The following is a 12,338-nucleotide window of genomic DNA, read 5'->3' as shown; positions in this document are numbered from 1 at the left end:
GGGTATGGTTCTATAAGAGCAACACAAGCGATCCTCGTGGTGTTGGAACTATTCAGTATCTTGATTGTGGTAGTGAATACATGTACCTCTCTAGGTATTTACAGGTGACAAAACCGTGGAGAACCTCATACACACATGCACACACAAGTGAATACAATTAAAACTGGAAAAAAAAATGAATAAGATCAGGGTACTATATCAATGTTAATAACCTGGTTGTGACAGTATGTGGCAGTTTTGCAAAATGTTATCACTGGAGGAAATAAAGTATACACTGGACCTTTGTATATTATTCCTTACAACTGCATGTGAATCTATCTCAATAAAAATCTCAATTTAGAAACTAGCAAACATAGATTTATAATCTATTGATAAATGGAGTGGCATATGGGTTTTTTTTAGCTTTACTGAGGTATAACTGACAAAGTTGTAAGATATTTAAAGTATACAATGTGATGATTTGATATACAGATTCATTGAGAAAGGATTCTCCCCACTGAGTTCATTAACACATCCACCCATTATCTCATCTATTTAAATTCTACTCTGCTAAGATTTGCTAATCTTAGAAATTTTCAATTATAAAATATTGTCAAATATAGTCGCCATGTTATACATTATATACTCACTCTTATTCATCTTATAACTGAAAGTCTACACCCTTTCACCAACCTCACCTTGTCTCCCCTATCCACCCCAGAGGCTAACTACTTTTTTACTTCCTGTGTCTATTAGTTTGACATTTTTTTAAGACTCCACAAATTTTAGACAAAGATAAAGTCATGAGGGCTAAAGACATCAGTAGAAGACAAGATACGATCTGGATTTTATGTAAAGCAAAACAGATACGTGGAAAACTTAGATAAGCAGAGGGGAGACAGAAGGGTAGGGATAATGGTTGAGCATGAAGTATGTCGGACTAAATAACTAATCCAACTTAACAGTGCTGACTCTTTCAATAATAAAGTTTTGTCATGAGACTGTTTCATCTTCAAGTTTCTTAATCAGAATCAGTTGCTCTGAGTAAGAAATGCCCAGATTACTCACGTTAAAGCAAAAAGACAAAGCACAGCTGATGTGGAAGACAATGAATAAGTATTTTTAAAAATTAAGCTAGGAAAAAAAAAATTCAAAGCAGCTAGTCTCCATTGGGTACCAAGGACACACCTAATTTCTGAGGCTAATACTGACTCCTCAGAAAGTAAACAGTGGAGTAGCTACCAACAGTGAGATACAGACAAAAGTTTTTACTATTGTTTGAAATAAATAGGGCATATCTAAGAAATTTATTCAAAAGAAAGGAAGGAAGAAAGAAAGACTAAAAAGTAAAGACAATTTTTAAAAAGCCAATATGTATAGATCTAAAGGAAAATAATTCTATATACAGGGAAAAGCAAGTGCAAAGGAATTAAGACATGCCTGAGGAAAAAGAAAATGGAGTGGTCTGAGGGCAAAAAGTAATAATGAGTTTTGAAAGCCAGACTACAATATTTGAATTTTAAGCAATGAATTTTATTCCAAGCATAATAGAGATTGATGATCACTGGCCAGATATCAATGCTCCAATGCCAGTACAATGCTAAAACCATCTTAATATCAAATAAAACCAGGAAGACATGAAAGGGGCATAATTAAAAGTAACTGAAGTTAAATACTGAAGTAACTGAGTTTGCCTGGAAGTGACACAAGAATTTCTCTTTTTAGTGAGAAGGGGGGTTAAGAGTTAAATTAAAATTACTAGTGGAGAAACAAAAATAATACATGAGTTTTTGTGTACATGAGTTTGGTGACAATGGTATTTATAAGCAAACAATATTAATTTTTTGCTGTCCTCTGTACTCCAAAATGACACTGTCACGCTATATATACCATCAAACATTATCAAAAAGATCAAAGAATAGTTTTTAGAACTTTGTACATTAGGTACATTAGGCAGTTTTCCCCAGTCTCCTTTCCCCACCTGAAAACAAAGGGAGATTGCTCCAAAACAACACATTGCTTTTGCGTTAATTCTTAAATTTCCCATCTCTCCCATGCCTGTGACAGGAGCAAGAAGTATAAGATTAGAGGTATTTCTGAAGGATCTGCTATGAAATTCCAGGGTAAGCTAAGTTCCACTGCATTTTGGAGCAGAATGGAATCCCAGCGCTCACAGTTTATTAGCCACCCTAAAAGCTACATGTTGACTATAGGTTGCCTTCATTCAAAAATCACACATTAGTAGCAAAGTAAGTCTACCACTGTTACCACTAGTGCCTTGAAAAATAATTCAATACTCTGTCACATTTTTCATAGCTATTCTTCATCTTACCTCCATTTATTTTAACCACCCGTTTGTATTTACTGATTTAAATTCACTACATGAGAGCAACTGGGGAAGTCCACAGGCCTCTAACTTCTGCCTCCTTCCTAATGCTAGGGGATGACCTATATTTTGTGACTCATGTGTGTGAACTTGTCCGGCCTCTCAGTGTTGGCTCCTCAGTTATACTTAAACCCTCAAGACATAAATTAATAAAGTTATGATATCTAAGTGTCACAGTTATTCAGCATTAAAACCATAACCTCATATGGCTAATAACTATGGCCATGAATTCCCTCTAAGGCCCAAATCCCCTTACTAACAGCTCTGCCAAAAGGTAGAATCATTGGCCTTTAGCTTCTTCTGGATCATGCCACACTACTAACCTCACCCTCCATTTGCCAACCTCTCAAACCATGTACAGAACTTTCTGAGCCAATTATCCATGGCTTTGTCTATAAGTACCTTCCCTGGACAACGACTTTTTCAGACATCAAAACTGGATGGCAGCTTTTATCTCTATCTTTATAAAAAATCAGAAAAAAAAAGAGACTGGAAATAGTAAAGGACAATTTCAGTTAACAGAAAAAGAATCATGATATTGGTTCAGATGACTCTTTTACTGTGAAAACAGTTTGAAAAAGAAAATTACTGATAGTGGCTGCTGAAATTCAGATCCAAACTCTAATAAAAGAAAATCAAAGCAGCACAGAATTTTAGAATGTGGCCTTTAGTGCTCAACCAATATTTTCATTTTCTAAATTAAAAAACTAATGCTAAGACCAATTAACTAATTAAATAATTATTAGGTATTACTCAGAAGGTTACCATAGTCAAGCAAGAATGCACATCAAATTCAGACTAATCTGAATCAGAAAGGATTCCCATACAAAACATTTTAAGAAAAAGTGAAGATTTCCAGTTAAGAAGCCAACTGTTGAGATAGAAAAATATGTCTTTTCCAATATGAATGGCTGGAACAGTGGCAATAATCAAGAGTTTGCTGGTTAATTATGAATTTGAAGCAGATATTTAAGAAAAAATTAATGTGAACCTGATAAGGTTAGAGATTAGGAATTACTTTAATTCAAAAATCACACAGAGCTAGAAACATCAGTAAAAGGAATCAAATGGGAAAAAAAATGTATTTCCTAACAAACCTAGTAATCATAGTCCAGAGGGAGGATGACAATACATTGGTGCTCATACTTAAAAGAAGGGCTGAAGACATTCTATTAAGAAACAACAAAAAGAAAAAGACGAATTGCAGTGAAGAGTCCATCAAAGGCTCTTACATGTGTCTGAAAAGCTCAGCAATAAAAGGAAGCCTGGGCTAGGTGTTTTGAGGAAGGTGGAACCAAAGGTATAGACAGTTAAGGCTTTCGGGAATTATAACACACACACACACTGAAGCTCCAATTTCTTTGTGTACTGTTTTCCAACAGAGTAGAAAGAATAATACAAATTTGTCAACAGCAGCTCCACTCCTGGGAATATACCCCAGGAAGAAGCTCAAGCACGTGTGTATCAGAAGATAGGTACAAGGATGTTCGCCTCTCATTGTTTGCACTAGCAGCAAACTGGAAATCATCCAAATGTCCACAGACGGTAAACAGGAGAGTACACTTCTCTACAGCATTCTGTGGGATAGCATGTGGAATATCATACAAAAGTGAAAAGGAACTAGAGCTGCACAGAACCAAATTGATCTTAAAATATAACTGTGAGTATAAAAAATAAGTCATAGAAGGTTACAGTGTAATACCATTTTTATAAAGTTCTGAAACAAAGCTAAATGACATATTATTTAGGAACATATATAAAACTGCTTGAAAACAAAAAAAGACAAGATTCTAAACACAAAGTTCTGGCATTAGTTACATCTATGTAGAAAACACAGGGATTGAATAGATAAAGAAAACATCAAACTGAATGATGAATTTACAAGTGTTTGTTTTATGTTTATGCCTTATAATATATATAATCAAATATTACATAATAAACACAGATTTAAGTTTGTCACTTCCTTTTCTATTCATTTTTTCTTTGGATTTTACACATATATTGTGCAAGAAAAATGTACAGATTTTAAAACTGCTCCCTATTCTTTTGAGAATAATTCCAGAATAAGGCTATCTAATGAATTTTCAGTTGAAAAAAAAATGCTAATGATCCACTTTGACTTCACCAGTTCAAAATTCATATGAGACCATGACTCAATTTCATCAAACCATGGAGAGGAAGTTGCATCCTCTTAACAAAATGCCAAGGAACACCTTCTTGCTTCCCAGGTCAGGAAGAAGAAAAATCAGAAGCAACTGACCGCATCTGTTCTTAACATTCATAGAGAAAAAAATTTAAGAAAAGAATTTTTAAGTCTGAGGAGATAGAAATGGGCCAAGAAATTTGAAGTATCTTTTCAAGGCAGAGACACACAAAATGAAGTTGAGAAAAGAATTCAACCAACTAGGATACTGCCAATATTGAAAGTGGGAGTTGAAAAACAACAGCAAATTGAAACAAATATTTGCCCAGAATGTCTGGGTTCACAGGATTCAGGCTAATTACATACTTCATAAAGATATGTGAGGATGACCAGTTTCTGAAGAATTAGACAGCAAATATACTTAACACAAAAACACAAGAAGCATTATTCTTTTCCACAATTCAATATGAAACAGTAGTTCTAGTTCCTCATTTTGATCCCTAATTGTACAATACTTGCAGAAATGTATATTTAAATTATTTGGTACTAGATTAGTATTTGCTATGCGTATAATACAAAATCTTTAAAATAGGATCGAGGACCCAAACATTATAAGAGAGTAAAGCTACACTTTAAAGAGAAGAAAAAGTGAATGAAAATGAAGTTATATCAGCATTGCTCTGAATATCTGATTGCTTCTTCACCCAGAGCAGGAGTGATCTTGGGTAACTTCAGCACTTAAATGACCTGAAATTTTCAACTTACTTAAAATAATAATTCTGGGGACTTCATAATAAATACTTAATGTGTTTTTATGCAAAAGTCCAAAACCTTCTCCCATAAATGAGAAATATAAAGAAAGGTTTGGATCTTGGTATTCTAAATATTTCACCAATATAACCTTCAATTAGAACAGTGGCAAAAACCTAAAGGAGATCAGTCCTGGGTGTTCATTGGAAGGACTGATGTTGAAGCTGAAACTCCAATACTTTGGCCACCTGATGTGAAGAGCTGACTCATTGGAAAAGACCCTGATGCTGGGAAAGATTGAAGGCAGGAGGAGAAGGGGATGACAGAGGATGAGATGGTTGGATGGCATCACCAACTCAATGGACATGGGTTTGGGTGAACTCTGGCAGTTGGTGATGGACAGGGAGGCTTGGTGTGCTGCGGTTTATGGGTGGCAAAGAGTCAGACACGACTGAGCGACTGAACTGAACTGAACTGAAAAACCTAATATCCATAAAATTTGCTTTAAAAGATTCTTTTAATGCTCTAGCATGGTATGAATGTTAAACTTTTATATTTTTTAGCATGGGCTTTTAATAGATTTTTTTTTCTTTAACAGGAACACAGTACTTTTAACTGGGTATTATCTGAAAACCTCATCCAAGTCTTTACCAACTCTCTCACTGACAACACCATATTCCACATACTTCTCAGCAGGGAAGATTGGCTTCCATCGGGGAAACTTTAGTATCAGCTTTTCCAAAAAGCCTGAAAGGAGAGTTAAGCTGAATTGCTCTTCCAGAAAATAAGTACGTCATTGCTGCCAAATGTTAAATCCCTTCACACCATGGGACATTTCCTATGGTTCTGTCTGTGGTACAGGATAAGACTCCTAAAATATTTCTCTTTAAAAAACGTTCTTCAAATGACATCAGTAATAGTAGTTATAATAGCAATAGTAATCATAATTATAGTTATATAAGCTATGTTTATATATATATATATATATATGTGTGTGTGTATATGTATATATATATATATATATATATATATATATATATATAGCATCAAATTCTGACACAACCCTGAAAGGTAGATACCATTTATCCAGTTTTACAGATGAGGGAACTGAAGCACAAAAGGATAAAATTATTTGCCTAAGACTAGAAAATAAAGTTGGCTACATTTATTGAGCTCTTACTATGCACTGGTAATGCTCTAAATGTTTTAGTTGCATTAACTAAATCTTTTTCTTTTCATGATAGCTCTATAACTATGTCCAATATTTGGCTGAGAAAACACAGAAGGGTGCCCAATGTCATCCAACTGGCAAATGCTAAACTGAGGCTGAGACAGCCTAGATCCAGAGTCCACACTCAATCAGTATACTATACTACCTTGCTAAATATTAGAACTTACATTCAAACCCAGATCTAGCTCACTCAAAAAACATATGACTTTCAAAAATGAGTTTTCCCATTGTTTAAACTATATCACACTCCTCTTTTAGTACAGCAAAAGCTATTGACATCAGATAAGCAATACATACCAACATATATGCTTACTAAATATAATTCAGTGAAAATATATGTATAAATCCAAATTATTGTTTAGAGATGTGAATAATGATAATAATCCATCAGATACATAAACACGTGTTCATTCTTGTGCTGGGCAACAGCTGCATAATCCATTGGAAAGCCTATCCCACCAGGAATCCAAAGCTCAAATGCTCCTGCCCTTTCTCCACATAAACAGTCAAATGAATCCACATACTTTCATTATTATCATATCTTGAAGCACAATTCCACTGGACAAATACTCTAATTTCTGACCAGCATACATTCTATGACATTGTACCTAAACCCTGCATATTTCCCTTTAAGCTTATGGCCTCTATCAAATATAGCACATTTATTCTAATATTTTTAACTGCAAGTTTCATCACTCCCTCTTGATCACAATAATTACCACCTAAAATATAAGTCTCTTAAAGGAGGAAAAAGAAAGAAACTCTTATTTTGTGAGAGCTGTTTATATCCCTTTCTCTGCAATCTCACATGACTCCAGGACCTGTCCCAAACCAGTTCATCCAGTCTAGGATCATATACTTAGTAGTATGATGCACGAGACATGATAGTGGCTGAAGCACTATTATTAAAGAGAGATTAAAACAGCTGTACATTATGCTGAAGCACTCACTCTTCCCTTTACAAACAGACGGTCCTGGATTACAAGCAGCACTTGACCATTTAAATCACGACAACAACCAGATTTAACCAGCTGGGCCATATTCTCCTAGGCAATGCCTGTTGACCTCCTCAGTCACAGCTGCTCAAATGAAATTCTCATTAGACAACTTATTTTCAGAAGCCAAAGGACTCTCTGATTAAATATATGTATTTAGATATAGAAGTCCTTTTTAAAGTATTCATTTTCTGACAACTGTCGCTTATGTTAGAGCCCAGCTACATTGGCAACAAGATGGGTGATACAAGGATAACTAAAATTCATCATTTAACCCCAACTGAAGGATTTTTATCTTAGAAGCATTTAAACCTGAATCTATTAATCAAAGTCTTTCTGCATATTATATCCACCAATATCAGCAGTTTTAAAATGTAGATTTTGATATTCATTCTATCCATCCATTTTTCCATGTATCTGCACACATATCTATCTATCTACCTGCCAATGTATCTAGATACGGCAGAAAAAAAATGAGTTAAATTTACAAGAAAATAGAAACCTTGCCTATTTTCCCACAAATCTTACTTTCAGAGGAAGCACTTCAGACACAACACCTTGGTTCATCAGTGCTTCAGCAATCCAGTCAAATCACTGCTCTGGAGAGGATATTCCTTGAGAGAATGGCACATAAAATAGTGGACAATTATTTGGTTAATCAAAGAATCCACCTGTAAGAGAATAACTTCCCTATTATTCTTTGGAGAGTTTTTGTTTTATCATGTAGATATTGTTTTAAAATAGACCACAATAAATAAACTTTTTATAGATCAGTTCCTGTATATGAGACGAAGTGAGGGTGGAGGGTATTTAGTCTGATAGAGTCAAAACATATTCCAGGACTAGAGTGACTCAGGAAGGTCATTCATTATGTCAGTCACACAAGCTTGCCACTCATGAAGTATGGCCTTCAAACCAGGAAGTAGAAGTGAGGAAGAGGTGAGTAATGCATCTGAAAGCTTTTATATATCCCATGGGATAAGCGATGTCCCAAATAAGGAGATGGGGCTTTAAAAAGTCCAAGTCAGGCAAATATTGGTGGAGCTATTATACTTCCTTGGAACTAGAATACAATTATTATAAAATCATAAATCTATCAAAGCTTATTAATGACCTTTACTATAATTATTTTGATTCTCCCATCCTACTGTTCTGTTCCATTGCTCCAAGCAAGTAGTTAAAATTAGGAATCAAACTCAAAATAAAAAATAGGAATCCTCATTACTCCAATCTCCAAAACATTTTGCTCTACTTTTCTCATTAACTATAGTTCCATCCTACTACTCACTCTAAGCTACCTTTAAACAACTCCTCTCTATTGATATCCTCACTTTAAATGTTGAGTCCTAATAGTTCTATCTCCTATTATCTTTTCCATATGCACCCCTTTTTCCTCTCTTGTTTCTGCTGCCTTAGTTCAGGCCCTCATTATCTCTAGCCTGAAACAATTTCTTTAATGTCTCTCTGTACTCCCATACATCCAACACAGTGCTGCCAGATTAACTTTCTTGGAGGAAAGCTCTACTCCATCAATTTATTGTGCTAAAAAATAGTCAATAGTTCCTCCATAACCTTCAGTATAAAGTTCAAATTTCTAAGCCAAGAATTAAAGGGCCTCTGTGATGAACAGAACCAACTTTTTCAGTTTTACACTGCATATGCATCTTCATATACTTTAAAGTAGAACTCGAACTCTCTGCTGTTTTAAAGCGCTCTGCCTGTTCCTTTTGACTGAAATGTCCCTCCCCTCCATTTCTGCCTGTATACTTTCTTTCATTCTCCAACCAGTTACGACCCACTTTTCCTAGAGAACCTTTCCATGGTTTCCTAGGCAGGCACAATCTATATTGTAAACTCCTATAACATTTTATCTACATAGCACTCATGGAACTTTAAACGACATATTAAACAACACTGAATTAGAGTTCATTTTGTCTGTGTTTTATACCTTTTACTAGAATATAAACTCTCTAAGTTTAGAGACCTCTGCTTTACTCATGATAGGTATGCAATATCATGTAGCATAGTGGTTCTTCACCTAGGTTCCACAGACCCCGAATTTATCCATAGCATTCAGGAAGTCTGCAAATTTGGATGGAAAAAAGATATTTTTCACCAATATTTTTAACTGAAAATGTGATTTCTTTAAATTATCAAAGCAGGCAACAAATAATAAATTCATAGTATCTGTGAGATTATAATCAATAGAATAATAATATATAGATTACATTGTACTTGAAGATTATCTCAAAATACCTTTTATGCTTATCACATATATTTTTAGTCCTTCCACTAGATCTTGTGTTTAATCCATTAGTAAAATAGTACTTCCTGCCATATCACAACATTTTTAAATTAACATTTTAATATAATTCATTTTCTCTATAATTCCATGAATTTTACTTTATGCATTTAAAATAAGGATAGACCTGTAGGCATCATCAACCCACCAAAGGGATCCACAGCCAAAAAAATAAAGCATCATGGTAAGAATCCCTCAGTTCTAATGTAGCACCTTGCATAATAAGAAAAAAAACTTGTAGAAAAATAATCATGATACTATGAAGCTCTTGATTAGGGCTATTAAAAATATGCCATGAACTACAGAATACTAAATAAGCATATTTAGTTCATAAAAATTCATAGTCTTGGAAGAAAAAGACCAATCACCTCTCCTCTACAATAACCTTTAAAGATAGCAATTAAGATTTCTGCATACCTCCAAAGGTAATTTATTGCCTTCCAAAGAAAGTTTTCCATACCTGGACAACTACACTGTTAGGTAGTTGGTCCTATTATAAAGTAAAATATGTGATATATAATATTTATGATAATATTACTAGTTCCTCCCATTATTCTTCTTCTTATATTACTGTATCTGTTCTCATATTGATTGTTCTCTGAGAATATTCCAATGCTTCTGAGTTCCTCTTAAAGTGTAGTAATTCTCACCTTAACACAATACTTGAGATGCATTCTCTTGAGCAAGATGTTTAGTGAGACTGGGGCCTCTTGAATCTTACATACTGTATTTCTAGGTATGTAATTACAAACATTAATTCTGTAATGCTGACTAGGATAGCACTGTCAATTTTTTGGCAATATTCACCATCCTGACTCCATTGCTCTATCACCTAAAACTCATACGTGGGTTTTTTTTTTTAATCGTGTGTCTGCTATTTAAATTTTCTCCAGTAATTACTTGTGCAGATAGGAATTTTGGTCACAGCCTCTGGACTTGACAGTAACATCTATTAAATTTTATCTTGATGAGTTAAAGTTTATATTTTGGGTTTGTCAAAAACTTTCAAGTTTTTGTTTCTTTCATACAGTATATTCAGCATTTCTCCTAGATTTTTGGAATCTGTGGGTTTGATGAGCACAGTTTTTATCATTTCATATTTGTACTTAGTGGACTATATATGTTGATATGCACTAAAAATGTCTGAATTTCTGATACCTAAAATATATATACTTTAGAAAACAAAGTTGTGTAATGTACATAAAAAACATTCTTTAATAATAGGAATATAATGATAAAGGACTCTTAAATGAGAGGTCTCATACTGAAAGTGCCACTCTTAAATCAAATCTATAACACACAGTAATGAAGAGGAAAAATAAACTAATCATTGCTTGCAAGAGAAGAATGAGTTTAAATTCCCTAACAGTCTAGACCCTTCCCCCTAAAAAATCATCACAAATCAACTTCTTTATTTTTACATAACAGAACCCTCTAAAGTATGTTGAAAAGTACTTTCTTATAGAATTAAAACCATCTTTTTGATGAATCACAAAAGTAATCAAGCAATCTCATTTATTCAGAGTTTATTGACCTGGCAACCTCAGTTATTCTAAAACATAGGCACAAATGAGAAGTATAAAGTCTCTGAAGAGCCAAGAGTCAGTACAGAGTCTATGAACTGAAGAGTATGTATATTGCCCAGAATCTCTCATAAACTCACCCAGAAATGTGCATTCATATTTTAAATAGTGTCTAGAGTGTTATGATCATCTAATTAAATAACTGAAAGATAAAGATAAGAGGGAAATTAGAAATTATTTACAACTAAGTAAGAAGTTATAGCCTGAAACCTGATATTAAAGAAAGAGAAACCAACACACACACACACACACACGTGCACGCACACGCGTGCCAAAAAGGATATCTAAATCAAGCACACATAGGAACTCCAAAGTTTCATAATTGCAGAAAAATAACTGTAAAGCAACTGTCCTAATCATCTCAATGATCTCTGGGGGCATCATTACATTAGAGCATGGTAAAGTAATTGACATTTATGATACAACAATCATCACAATACCTCAAATGACCCATATTAATTATTATAGTTAATTCTCAAAATGTTTAAGAAGTCAGGTTACTACCATACAAAATTTTAAATTTTGAGATTGAGGGAGATTGAAAAATTTACCCAGGGTCACACAATTGTTAGACAGGAATTGGAGTTTATAGTCTACTGCCTCATGACCCTGAGTCATCAAAAAAATTTACATTTTGTACCATATAATCTAGTTAGTAAGCCTGGGAAACGTAATACATTTCAGAAACTTCCATCAAGATTGCTGATGTTGTGGACAGGTAACAAAAGTTAATCTGAAATTCTTAAATTTTTGAGCCTTTTATGGAATAAAATTAAGTTACATGAAAAATTCCCTTATATCAAATCCCCATTTCCCTACAGTACCACAGAGGTTTAAATTTAACTTACATATAAGTAGTGATTCAGAGCCATTAATTACTCTATATTTTAAAGTCTAAAATCTGTGCATAAAAAATGAAAGAACATACACAGGATAGCAATCACTTAGAGTTGATTAATTTAAGCATAT

The 12,338-nt window shown here is 34.0% G+C and overlaps 1 protein-coding gene across 25 annotated transcripts in view; it reads right to left on the bottom strand.

The window, feature by feature from the left end:
* The window catches only part of SOX6 (SRY-box transcription factor 6), an 843,047-nt gene that overhangs the window by 372,058 nt on the left and 458,651 nt on the right, over positions 1 to 12,338 (bottom strand). The window lies entirely within an intron of this gene.

The sequence above is a fragment of the Bos javanicus genome, chromosome 15 (genome assembly GCF_032452875.1).
Source record: "Bos javanicus breed banteng chromosome 15, ARS-OSU_banteng_1.0, whole genome shotgun sequence".
Taxonomy (NCBI): domain Eukaryota; kingdom Metazoa; phylum Chordata; class Mammalia; order Artiodactyla; family Bovidae; genus Bos; species Bos javanicus.
The sequence above is the reverse complement of the archived record's forward strand: the minus strand, read 5'-3'. Positions and strand labels throughout refer to the sequence as shown.